Source organism: Pyrgilauda ruficollis, unplaced genomic scaffold (genome assembly GCF_017590135.1).
Source record: "Pyrgilauda ruficollis isolate IOZ18807 unplaced genomic scaffold, ASM1759013v1 scaffold43, whole genome shotgun sequence".
Classification (NCBI taxonomy): domain Eukaryota; kingdom Metazoa; phylum Chordata; class Aves; order Passeriformes; family Passeridae; genus Pyrgilauda; species Pyrgilauda ruficollis.
The window spans coordinates 872577-887137 of NW_024525823.1; positions in this window are offsets into that span (position 1 = coordinate 872577).

The window sequence follows — 14561 nt, forward strand, 5'->3', positions numbered from 1 at the left end:
TTTTAGATAGTCTTCAGCTAACCATACTTTTTTTTTTCATTCTTAATTTAATCATATCATTAGGCATCCATTTGTTTTAAATCTATTTCTATTTCACAGATTTTAAAACAATATTGCAATTAGAAATACATTATTAAAAACACTGCAGATTTCTAAACCTTGCTTTTGTAGGTTTTCAATAAAGTCAGTTTGATTGAACTGACACAGATGAAATTATTAGTTGTCAGAAACTTGGATTATTATTAAGGGTAAATAAGCAGAATGTCTCTGGCACTTGGCAAAATTGGGGAACTGATTTTTATGATATAGCTTTATGGGGAATAAATTCGATGGAAAGAAGATGCTTTTAGAAAAGATGTTTTAAGACTATCCTCAATTAATCATAAATGACAAATCTCATTATAGCAGCACTATTGTTAAGGGTCTGTCAGTATTTCCATTACAAACCTGTATTTCAAAGCTTTATAAATGGGCTACAGAAATTAACTCTGAGATGAAATTTGCTGTTCACACTCTACACTATTGGATTATACTTTCCTCACAAAACTTTAGAAAATCTGTTTTACCTTTTTCAGTTGGTAGGCTTCAAAAGAAACAGAAGTGAGAAGTTCTGTTGATGACTTTTTTGTATGTATAATTTTAAAAAATGACACAATTTAATAGATCAGGAGAACTGTGATTCTATACCATAAAGGATCAAACTTGCCTTTTTTTCTTTTTTGTCCCTTTAAGGTTGATCTATTTTAGTGTGAGTTCAGCTTGCAAGAGGGTTGCAATAGGACTGCTGAAATTCTTTACTCAGTCTTCTAATCCTTTTAGGTTATGTCTTTCAATTTCATTACTAATCAAGGATTTGAGACCTGTTTTCCAGCTCGTCCAAATGTGTGCTAGTCCAAAACATGTTTGACCACTGGAATCTTATAGGACTTTGAAGCAGAGCCTACTATTTCTGCAGAACTGATTCTCTAGGGTGCAAAACTAAGTATTGCTAGAAAGTCCAGCCACTATAAAGGTCAGTAGTGCTGTGGCTCTTCAGTAGTTTGACTCAGGAAGGTAGATGTCCTGTGAGGCTTTTGAGGTCTCTGACAGAGATGGGGAGAATTCCTTAAGGGCGTTTTGAAGATGTTTTGAATTTTCTAAGTATATTTTCTCTAATCGAGGATGTTAGAAGTGATGCAGTCACCCTTTTGTATTGTTCTGTACTTGGAAGACAGGACTACCCACATACATATGTCCAGAAAGGTAGTAAGTGCCTCATTCCTAGAAACATTCAATTCCTTGTTGGATAAGGCTCTGAGCAACCTGCTTTAGTTAGAGATGTTTCCGCTTCTAGCAAGGGGTTGAACTAGATGACCTTTAAATGTCCCTTCCAACCCAAACTCTTGTATGATATTGAGACAACAATAAGGACATCCTGTTTTCTGATATCTGGCCATGGATTTTTTTTTTACCTACTTTGGCCAAATCTGTCTTGGTAAGCCAAGTCTTTGCATGTTGTATCACACTGGTGGCCTGGTAGAGGAGTTTCTGTACCCCACTCCTCAACTGTTTGAGCCACCAATCAGTTACCCAGTTCCAGGCTCCCCATGGGGAATTTCATCTGCCCATGCCCAGGAATCATTTACAAAAGCACTAGCTGATCTGGCCATGTTCTGCTCTAACAGCACAAATAGTTGATGTTTGGCAACATTCCACACTGTTCTTTTATTTACTAGTGCAGATAGAGATTTTGAGGTTATTCAAACTGACAAGACAGCTAGAGGTTGGTTTGAACACAACTGAAATATGCAATCAAGATGAAGTTTGCCAGTTCCAAATGGGGAAATCCAGCTTGAGAGAGCCAGACCTTCAAGCTGACAAAGACTGTTTTATCTCTAGAGATGGTAGCCTTGGATGACCAGTGTATAGATGTACACTGATACCTGCACATCACATATCTAAAAAAATTCCTGGTTTCTAAGGGGGCAGAGGCTGTGTTTCTGAAGAGGCACAGTATTTGGCTGGCTGTCCTGGATGTGCTCTTTAGTAATAGAAAAAAATATACTCTTTTATCCACTGTTGCTGAAAAGTTATTTTCTTAATAGTAGCCTTGGAATAGGCATGCACTAAAGATCACAGCCTGCTTCCTGGCAAATCAACCTGCAAATGAACCTACCAATTACCACAAGTGAACCTTGCAGTGACTGAACAAGAGGCTGGCATGCGTGATCTGTGTGTACAGCCAGACAGCATCTCCATTAACCACATCTCTCACTTCATCTTAGATGGTGAACTTGACTGGCTGAGGAGAGATAGTACCCTAGAGCCAAAACTCAAGCTGAATTACCAAGACACTAGATTTGAATAAGTAGATTGAAAAAAGGAAACAAAGTTCATGGAAGGAAGATATTCAATGTACAATGGCAAGTTTATTGATGGCATGGTTATTATGCTGAAAATAACAAACCTGTTGTTTGCATAGAAGACAGAATTTCTGAAGAACGCAATGCATGATCTTGTGTTTTACTCTATTTAGAAAACAGCATTTATGAGAGTTAAAATATAGGGTGATAGCCTGATTAATTTAGATTGATGCTGAAGGTATTGTGGAGAAAAAAACCCTTCATATTTTATTAAAGAATAAGTTACCTAATATTTCAGGTGGAGAGGTAATTATGTTGTGTCACTTTTTACCCATTTGCGCTTTGTCTTTATACAATGTTGGCCATGCTGAGGGCAATAAAAACTTTACAAAATATGATGTTACCTTCTAAGAATATAAAAACAAATTCTAAAAGGGGTGAAACCAAAGCAAATGGTAATAAAGGGAAGTAGGTTGAGTGAACAGACAAATAAGTATATAATGAAATTTTCTTTCAAAAATATTCTCTCTTCCAGGTATTTGAACAGTGGGATTTTATTTTAAAAATAAAATTACTGAACATCTGTAAAAGTTAACATGTGGTACAGACCTCTCTGCAGCATGCAGTGGGTCTCTTCTGCATTTTATTGTGGTATAACCGGAATTAATGTGGTCACGCAGTAAATTTTCATAGACATTCATAAGTAAGTGTATGCTAACTTGTGATTGCTGATGATTTTTGAGACTGAAAGATGTGATATGTGAAAAATGTAAAGGTTATTTGTGCAGATAATTACTGTTTTAAAAAGTTCCATATCTTTCAACACATATAAGTATTTCTAGAAAGAGAATTATTTCCCTTTATTCCATTATTATTATTCCATTATATCTGTGTCTATTATATCTGTTACGGACTAGAATCTGCATTGTAAAACTTAAAAAATCAGCCACTTACTGGCAATAGAAATAACTTCATAGCATGGGTGAGGATGAAGCACATCACTTCTGGCCTAAAAATTAGTGATCTATCCAAACTTTAACAAAAGCAGTCAGTGATTCATTACTCAAAATATAACTAAATGTTTGTGGACTATTGTTAACCAATAGCCTAATCAACAAAAAATGAAGAGGAGTTACTGAGCAATGCTCAATCTAAGCATTGCGTCTGCTTAATGACTCACATGCAAATGTTATCAAAAAGGTCCTTTAGCTCTCTCTTTCACTGCGGAGTTCATTTGAATATGCTGCTTTTGAATTATTCTCTTTTGATTAGCCTAGCTTGGTTGAAGGTGTATATTACACAGTGGTAGTGTGTGAGTGCTCAGGTCTGGCCCAGAGTGCTTGGTGTACACAAGAGGAAGTCTTTGGGATCAGGAGCGTGAGCACAAAAAAACCCCAAAACTGATGGAGGAATTCCTTCTTTCTTATGGACATACAGAAGAAATTACAAGACCCTGGAGACTGAGGGACTGTGTTGTCCCTAGCCAGCTTGTAGCTGCTGAGTTTTGTTTAAATCTTTACCTGTATTATTTCTCATGATCACTGCCAAAAACTGAAAGCCTCCATGTATGCATGTTAAAGGATTTCTTACTATGAATAGGACTGAAGTTAGGAGAAGAACTGGAATGGAAACAGCCCAATAGGATACCTTGGGATGATTGGAAAGCATGATATCAGCTTATGAGAATGGATGGTGTCAGCTGATTTTGATGCACCGCCAGCAGGCAGTGCGTGACTTGCCACTCTTTTCCCATGTGCACACTTGTGCCTTCTGTGGGTACAGTGCTGTCCCAGGCAGGCTGAAGTTTAGTGAAGAGAGAAGCTCTGGTGTGCCTTTGAGGAAAATACAGAAGATTCTCCAGTTGTGTCTTCTGTTGCACATTTTTAACAAGCATGTTGAAATCGCCACAGCTTTTAGGTGAAGTTCACCAGCCAAGTGATGCACCTGGAAATGTTATGGTATAAATTCTGCCTGTTTGGTTGTCTCACACAGTCTGTTCCTTTCTACTAAAATTATAGCCTGTCCTCTGTAACAGATCATGGGACCTAAGCACAAACATGTATTTGGCATCTTATGGTGGTATTTTTGTAGAGAACCTGGTAGTCTGCAGGATTTTCTGTGTCCTAAGGATGTGACTGGTATTTGAGCATAAAAATTAAGCTGTAGATTGTGCTGAAAAGTCTGTATTTTTTGTTTTCCTGTAGGAATTCCCAAAAGAAAAATTAAAATATTTTTCTATTTGAAGGTTTTTGGTCATGGTGGACTTTTGTTTTATTTCAAAGAGAAAATTAGAAAAAATTAAATCAGATTTTTATTTTCAGAAAAATACCTTAGGTAGAAACTATTTGCTTATTCATTAATTTTAATAAAGAGGGTTTGTTTAAAAAAAACAAAAACAAAAAAAAAACCAACCAAACAAAAAAAAACACAACTCCCTAACCAACTATAATTATATATTGAGCATTATTATTAAGAATATACTGCAAAAATCTGCTAAATACTTATAAAGGTTATTTAATAAGTGAAACAACATCACAAAATATAAGCAAAGCTTTTAGATGTGACAGAAAGCAAACAAAAGCTATAAGCACGTAAATAAATAAGAGACCATGTTCTGCTCTTTACTCCTGTTTGCATCTCCTCCCTCCTAAAGGAGGTACTGCTCCTGCAACCAGCCCTGCTCTCTTGTCCCCCACCTGAGCTAGTGCTGGCCACTCCAGGCAGCTCCATCTCTGAGCCACTGCTTGCAGTTACAAGTGCCGGTGGGATAAGCCATAGATGGTCACAAGGCACATGTTTAGAGCTGTGTCCTGCTCCTGCTTAGTTTCTTAGTGAAAATGTAACAAAGAGAGTAATTTTCTGCAAAAATTTTGGCAGCAGTTTGGTTTACCTTCTGGACTTGATCCTCAGAGACTACAGAGCTTTTCTCATGTGGGAGAGCCTCACCACAGATGAGCAGAGCACAAGGAAAAGCTTTTGGCCTGAATTAAGAGTGGCCTGTTTTAGATGATAATTTTTAATACACTGTGAATCACCACCATGTCATCAAGAATATAGCGGAAATGCATGAGAAAATTCTGTCAATAGAATGCTATTTCCATGGTATATTTTGTATGATTACAAATTGCATTTGCTGTAATAAGTTACAAATGTAATTTATTACAAGTTAAAATCAGGACTGAGACAAGTCATTAAAAATGTATAATATACAAAATTTTGTTTCTCCTGATGAATGTAAAGTTTCTGAGCTCAACTCCCCTCATTAGTATGTGACAATGCCAGAAGATACTTTGATCGAGAAGACTAGATATACATGCTGTATGCCATAAACACATTTTAGGTTTAATAACAATCCAAGAGGTTCTGCATATTGCTTAATAAAAGATCAATGCAGTAATATGATTAACCACTCTGTGTTGCATTCTTTCCATTTGTGAGAAAAGATAGTTCAGGAGCTGCAATGCAGTGAATAGAAAAATGACTAATTGACAGACAAGATGAAAGTTTTCCTAAGGGTTTTTTCTTCCTCCCCACCCTCAAGGCTTTCTTTGTTGTTAGAATGCTGTTAACTCTTTTGTTTAGGGCCTCTTACCTTTAAACAGGCTTGTGGAAGAGCTTTTCATATTTTTTTAGCAGTAGATTTACTTACTGAGTAAATATAGCTGATGAAAGAAAAGCTGGTGATCCATAAAAGACCAGGCTGCAGGGATCCTCATTAATCTTCCAATAGTTTTTGCTGTCATTCCTCTTTAAAGTTCCTCCTTGCCTTGTAAAGTGTTTGTGGAAAACATAGGAGCACTTTTGCCTTCCACTAAGCAGTGATTTTCAGCCAGATCCCAACAAAAGCTCTCTCTCCCTTTCAACTAATTTTAACTTCAACTGTGTCATTGGGTAGGGTTCTCAGCTGTGAAAGGGGAAACATTGTTTAACTGAGTTTTACAAAAGGAAGACAAAGAAAAAGCCAATTTTCTTGTTATCTGATGATGGTAATGTGACTACATCACTAAATGCATAAGATAAGTAGGATACAATGATAAAATAAATTGGAAAAAATAGAATATATTCAAATTGAAAGAAGAGACTGTCCTTTGGAAATCTTGACTTCTCTTGCAGAGATAATGAAGCATATGCCATGAAATTGAGAAAGTTAATATAATTAGCTGTGATGGATTATGGTAAAATCATGAGAATAGTAGGATGGAAACTGTAGAAGCTATTTCAGCTTTGGGATTGCTGAGCTGATAGTCTCTCAGCAGGGCTTAAAGCATGGTCTGCTTCTCCCAAGGATTGTTAAACTGACTCATAGTTAGATTAGCTCTCCTGTCCTGTCCAGCGTTTTAGTGCATCCATCAGGTATGCTACCAGTAAGTCTTTTGCCGCTGATAGTCTCTCAGCAGGGCTTAAAGCATGGTCTGCTTCTCCCAAGGATTGTTAAACTGACTCATAGTTAGATTAGCTCTCCTGTCCTGTCCAGCGTTTTAGTGCATCCATCAGGTATGCTACCAGTAGGTCTTTTGCCTAAGGAGCCACTGAATCATCGTTTGGGGTGGAAGGGACCTTAAAGACCATCTGGTTACAACCTTCTTCCCAAGGACAGGGGATCCATTACTTGGACCATTTTGCCCAAAGCCCCTTCAAACCTGGACTGGAACACTTCCAATGATGGGGCATCCACAACTTCCCTGGGAAACCTGTTCCAGTGTTTCATCACTCTCACAGTAAAGAATTTCTTCCAGATATCTAATCTAAATCTATCTTCTTTCAGTTTAAAGCCATTCCTTCTTTGTCCCATCACTATTTAAAAGATGTTGTTTAAAAGCGCCTCTCCAGCTTGCTTGTAGGTCCCCTTTACTTACTGGAAGGCTGATATAAAATCTCTCTGGAGTCTTTTCTCCATGCTAAATAACTCCAAACCAGCTCTTTCTCTTGGTCTTCATAGGAGAGTGCTTCAGCCCTCTGATCATCTTTTTGGCCTTCCTCTGGACTCACCCCAGCAGGTCCATGTCCTTCTTGTATTGTGGATCCCAGAGCTGGTCACAGCACTGTGGATGGATTCTCACAAGAGCAGAGTAGAGGGGCAAGATACCCTCCCTCATCCTGCTGACCACCCTGTTTTTGATGCAGCTCAGGACCTTTTTTGGCCTTCTGGGCTGCAAATTGCAGCTTTCTGGGTCATGTCCATCCCCTCATCCACCAGCACCCCTAGTCCTACTCAGCAGGACTGTCTTCAGAAGTTGTATAGAATAATTCAAGCTCTTTCATGGACAAGAGAGAAGGGAATCAAATGGTTTAAAACCTCTTTTTGTTCAAAAGGTAAGAAAAATTGCAAACCACCAAAATTCAACTGGTTTGCATCAGACCAAGGGGAAATAATTTTTGCTCAAGGGTAAGAGAGGTACAATCTTAGATAGTATCTCCACACTTTCACTAGGACAGTGAAGGCTTTGAGACAGGACATATTTTGGTCCTCTTTCAGCTGTATTCGGCACACTTACTTTCAGAGCTGTGTGAAAGTATTTTACTGGATCAATTTTTCTAACAAAACGTAAACCCTTAGGGAACTGGAAAATATTTGATCTTGGATTAAGTTTAATAAATATTTTTGGTGAAGCAAAGAAATATTTAAAAGGAAAAAGAAATAAAAAACACTGTCATATTCTTGTTCAGCATCCCCAACAATCTTTTCTTTTGATGTGAGCAACACCGAGAAAATCAAGAAAGTTCCATTACAGTAGAAGTGTGGATACTTTCTTCTGGTAACCCTACTCCTGAAACCTTCTCTGGGACCATGGAGGCCAAATTTTTTACTTATTTTCTTTTTGAATTGAAACAGAAACACAATTTTGTGAATATTGGCAGTCAATTGCTCTTTCTCCAATCTCCCACATTACAGCTTTTCTGGTTTTTGCGTAGTGCTGAAATTATCATCAGGGTACACTCTAAAATTTAGGATGGAGTTTTATCTGGCTTAGATTTATACCACTAAATGACAGTAATTTTGTTTAAATCATCTTCTAGAATCCATCTATAGTTAATGTCAGGTTAGCAAAACAGTCTTAAGACCTATCTAAGGATTAGTTTGAGCTCTGAATCTCTCTCTGCTGTTGGTAAAGGGAATTAAGATTATTACCCAAAAATTTTGTGTCTTTATGGAAGGGGGCCAAGACTGGTTGATATGTATCCCTGATGGGACATCTGCTCTTCTATAAAATCCTAGACTTATTTTCATTTTTATTCCGTGACCTAGTGAATAGTTGTTTATTTATACAATTGACAATAATTTTTAAAAAGCCATAGAAAAACATAGTTCTAAATTAAGAACTTACGTAGGAGAATGGACTTACAGAACTTACTAGGAGAATGAAGATGTTAAGAAGAAAAGACTAGCAAATACCCTGAAGGAAATATTTGTTCTTCTAGAAAAAACAAAGTGTTAATTTGTCTCTGAAATTTGATTTTATTTTCATTGAATTACCTATCTATCATTATCCCCAATGCTATAAATTGAGGTTATATAATAAACATACCAAGATAATAATGTATTCAAGAGATGCTTAATAGATGTATCTCTTTATGGCAACATAAAAAAATGAGGTTCTTTTCTATTCTTTGGCCTCAAAGTCTGAAAACTAAAATTTCTCCTATAGAAAAGAAGCTAGATAGTTATATACAGCAAATATTTGGGATTTTACAAGCCCTCAACAGCTACAGAAGTGGCTCTGTGGCTTATTCAGTGTATAGGTCAGCCTTAGACAGATGGCTAGTCCCTAAGAAAGCCTACTACAGTGAGTTACAGGACTGCCTGGGGCAAGCTCTCTTCATGGAAATGAGCTCACCTCTTCTTCCATTCCCACATTCCTAATTTTTGGAAACACCTGTTCCTTAACCTGGGGCTTCTTATCTCAAGAGAGTTACTTCAGCTCATTCCTTTGTAGCCTTGGCTTTGTATATATATCTTTGCCTGCTGGGTAGAGATGGAGGGACTTTTCCATCAGGGAAGAAGGCATTTGCTGTCTGTGGTGAGGTTTGGGGCTGTTTGTGAAGAACAAAACACACAGGCCCTGATTGTAATTGAAGCTTGGTCCCAGTGCCAGCAGAATAAACAAGACCAGATACATTAACTGTTATTCGCAACAACCATCAGTATAGTGGTGCAGGACCTCCATGGTAAGGCAGTAATTATGATCACAAGAGAAAATCTGTGCCTCAGCGACCTGTAATCTATAGACTAGAACCACAGAATGGCAGATAATACCCACTGGTATAACTTTAAAGGAATGGATAAGTTCAGAAAATCAGGAATGTTAACATAATCCAGTTACTAGTAAGCACATAATGTTTAGGAAAGACCTAAAACCATCTTGATTCACATTTTAAAAATCATCAGCTTAATAAGGCCATTTTATCTTCTGAGACAAAAAATAACACAAAACAAAACCAAAACATTCATATAATGAAAAGTAACCCAACCCCACACAAAACAAATTGCCTTTTTTACTGTTTAGTTCCAAGGTATAATGAATAGGACCTACAAAAAAATTCAGGCTGAGTGTTCTGTGAACTGGAAATTCAGGCCCTGTTCTGTGAACAAGACCAGTCCAGTCTAGAGGAAGTTACCTTTGTGCTGGTGGACATGAGGCACCTGGCATGACTTGGCTTTCAGGTCACCAGTTGCTCTCTAAGGTATCTTCAGCAAGTTCGCTCATCCCTCATCCCTCGTGGTGCAAAAACACAGCACTACCTCTGCTGGTGAATGTTGAGATAATCAGTGTGCTAAGTCCTATTTTCCTGTTTTAAAAATACACAAGTGAAAATAGAAATGGGAGGGTGAAAGCTGGGTGAAATAGATCTTCTAGAGTCTTTCAGGAGAACCAGTCAGTTCTAATACCATGGCTTCTGTTCTGTGCTCTCACTACATACTGTGGGATGTTGTGTGACTGATCTGACCAGGTCCATCTCCTTCACTGCCCTTGCTGAGGCTAGGCTGAAACATCTGAGCTGTTCTGCTTTCTGACTGCTCTCAGGATTGAAAAACAGAAAGGAAGAGAGCAAGAAAAGGAGCAACAAGAATCTGAGAAAAACTGAAGAATGTGCTGAAGGAATAAAAGAGGATAAAGATCTGTTTTTCTGTGTTTGTAACTCTGTGGACTGATGATCAGGTGTCCTTTGTGGGTACATCCTGCTGATCATGAGAGCTTAATGGAAGTGTTTTGATGACAGCAGTGATAACAATAACAGAAACAGCACCTTTTTGGTTTGTTTTTTTTATTCTTCTTTTTTCCTTGGACTCACTACTGAGTCCATTTGAGAGGAAAAGATTTTCTCTTAAAGCTCGAGAAATAAGGCTACTGATGGAATATAATACCTAAGACTATTTCATTCAAAATTTAGCTCCTTTTCTGTAATATTGATTTTGGTTCATTTTTTTTTTTTCAGTCTAGCCCAATCTTTACATAGGTGTTGAGCTTTATTTAGATTCTTGTCGTGTGAATGAGTTATTTTTTTCCCATTTTAACACCGCTTTTTTAAACAGTGGGTGTATTGTTTTATGAATTTTTGACTACTTTGAACAACTGAATTCAGCATTAGGCAAAATTTTCAAGTTCAGATTTTTACATTAGGAAAATAAGGAATCAATAAGGCACATTGGTCAGCATTGCTGGCAGTTGGCTTAGCACTTGCAGCCAGACAGTTGGGAAGTATTTTGAAGGCATCAGGGAAAAGGTTGAAAGGAAGACAGTGAGTTAGGATTGCAGATGTTTACAAGGATACCTTTCCAAATGTGAGTTAAAAAAACAAAACAAAACAAAACAAAACAAAACAAACAAAACAAAACAAAAACAAAAAAACACCACAAAGAGAAAAAACAGAAGGGCTTGACATAAAAATTAAAGAACTGCATTTAACAGAATGAAATTGGCTAAGATAAACTATGAAAGGCTCTTCCTTGAATCTGAAAGCTGGAGTCAGGGTTCAGTGCAAAAAAGAGGGAAAGAAAATTCAGGAGAAAGACAGAGAGGGATGGATTGAAATGGTCAAAGTGCCAAACTATAAAAAAGACCTCTACAGAACCATTTTGAATGTATTGAAAGAGAAAAATTAACTGTCTTAGGTCCTGTGAGAAGGATGCTATGCTAACTGAAATGACCAATGACAGGAACCAGCTGAAATAGACAGAAAGAATAGAAAAGGCTTCAACATAGAAAAGGCTTCAACCAAGAAATATTTCACAATATTTAGACACATTCTGGAAATAAAGATCTAGGGAAGAGTCTAAAAAGGCCTAAAACTATTAATCTTCATTAACCATTAAGCAAGTCTAAATGACTGTTTAGATTTAATTGCTCATACTGATTTCTGTGATGGCTAGGTGATAGATGTGATTGACAGATAGGTCTTTGCTTTTTTCAGCAAAAAGGAAAAAATGGAGGAAGTCTTAAGAAAAGGATTCTATTTTAGCTGCATGGAATCTGAGCCAACAACTAGATATATTCAGGAATGTATGAGAGATGAAACAGTATTTTGATTTGTACAGGAGAAAACAGATTTGGATGAAGTAAAAGTATGATTAGTCATACCAGAGGAGGAATAAAATCAGTTTGCATCTGAAGATAAAATTACCTGTAGAGAATGAAAAAGAAGACAGTAATCTAGAACACAGTTTGTAGTTCCACCACTCTGAGGTTTCTCCTTTGATGAATGCACTGAAAGGTCAGATGTTAGAAGCAAGAGATGATCCAGAAAAGTATCACAGAAACTAACTGAGACAAGAGTTAAGTAGAGGTCAGTAATATCAAACACAACTGATAGCTTAAGATGAAATAGTGTCTGGCAAAAAAAAAGAGCAATTAGAAACTGTAATAAGAATAGTTTCATTGTATATATGAAGATATGTTGGAAAATAGCTCAGGTTAAAAAAAAAAATAAGGACGATTTTATAAACAATGATCAATTAGCTCTAAAGTACAAAAAGGCGAATTGGTTTTTTTTCAGTGGCAAGGTTAATGTTTGTGTCATTGGGAGGAAAAGAGCAGGCATTGCAAGTTTGTGGATAATAGAAGGAAATAAAAATGAACAATAGGTTTATGGGATTAGAGAGTACCTAAGATTCAAAAGAAGAAAGAAGAAAAGGGTTTCTTTTGAGACAGGATAGTAGAATGAAGGGTAGGGTAGTAAAGCATGTCTATTATCAAATGATGTTTTGTATGAGTATTGGTTCAAAATGATATATACATTTTCTTCAAACAGAGATTACCTTAAAATACTTTACTGGATTGTAACAATGTATGGTGCCATGAATTATTCTTGAGAAATTCTACAAAAGTTAAAAAGCCTAAACAAAGTAGGTTTTACTTCTCACTCATTACATATAACACATAACAATGTAATTCTTAAGAAAAAGATCAATTAATAGCAAAGGGCTTAAACATCTCTCAGCGTGCTGTGATGGCAACGAGAATGTAGTGACACGGAACTATTTAGAAGTATTGGAGTATACAACATTTCTTAAAATCATCTCTTTAATTTTCAACCATGACTTTGCAGAGTTTAGATTTACATAAGAGAAAACACTGAGGCACGGTAATGGTTCAAGGGATTTTACCAACCAGGCATTCCCCATGACAAGCAATCTGTGCACCTATATTTCTGAGCTGAATTTTCAATCACTTTTGGAGCAAGGAAAGTATAGCAAAGTGCTCCTCAGGACTGGGAATGAATTCTGCCTCACCATCTGTTACTAATTTTGGAGCTGAAGACCCCATGCATTCTTAAATCACTGAGTTTAAAAAGTTGAATATAACTGGTGTTAACCCTCTACAGTTAGAAATGTTAATGTTAATGCCTAGATTTGGGGCAGGATGTCACTGATTAATAGATTCCTAACCATATATATCACCTGGCCTGGATTTCTTTGGGGCAGAAGATGATATATTTTGTAAAGAATTGTTTCACACTGTGGTGACTGAGTGCTGACATGGTCTTGAATAGTAATATATTGTAATCAGTCTTTGCTGTAAATACTGAATTACCAGTTAAGGGTATGCTCTCAGCTGTGTCTGATATATGGTGCTATCTGATCTGTGTCCTCACTATGTGATGGCTTTAAAAGGCCATCCATTGCTTTACAAAGGTCAGCTTTTTTGGCCCTGCACTACTCTCTTCATCTTTTTGTGAGCAGGTCAACAGGACTGCAGAGACAACAGAGCAGGAGATGACAATTGCAATTTCATTTGGTGTAGAGTTCCAGAGTATGGCAATAGTACAGAGCACTGCTTGGGACTGAGTCCTTCATTCTAAAGTTCTCAAACTTAGTAAAAATGGAGGTATGCTTTTGGTCTGAGTAATTTGTGGTTTACCTTCATTTTCTGCAGGATTTCCCAGGAGAAATACATCCACAAAACACTGGGCTTGCTGCACCTGAGCTGTCCAGATGGTCTGCATGTGCACATAAAATCAGATGGGTTGACCTGCCCATATGTAGCCTATATGTCTCTGCTGCTCCTCCAACTGAGCTGCCAGGCATCTGGAAAATAGTGTCTGGCAAAAGGAAAATAGCTCAGGTTAAAAAAAACAAAAAACAAAAAACAAAAAAACAAACAAACAAAAAAAAAAAAAAACCAAAAAAAAAAACCAAAAAAACTCCAAATACTCAAATTCCACCTGGCCACTTTTTCTGGGAGGAAAAAGTGGACATATCAGGAAAAACCTGGACATATGGCAGCCCTAGTACAATCAGAATTGTTAACTAAGAAAGCAGCCAAATAAAATAAATTGTGTATTCTGTATTCTCTGTCTTGTGCTGAAAATGTAGCATACATGTCAATGTGATTTTAGGGTGATTCTTAATTTTTTATCTCTTTTATCATGGAAATTAGGAAAAAAAAAGACACAGGTCTTCTACAGTGCATTGGGTTTGCAGTCTTATTCAATGTCTATATTTTTTATAACATGAAGTTATATTTTTCCTGTTCTTCCCAAGAGTCACTATCACATGTAGTATGAATGTGTATCCACAATAATTTAAAATAGCTACAGGAGATCTGCAGCTCCTACTGCAGTCACAAAGAAAGCTCACTGAACACTTTTTCAACATCTTTATTTTTGTATGTGTAAAACACAGTCACTACTTTTGTTTCTTTGCAGCATTAAGGTAATGACTGCTTTAAACATGGAAACACTGCGTTGTAACAATAGTACAGATTGCATATTATGAACATG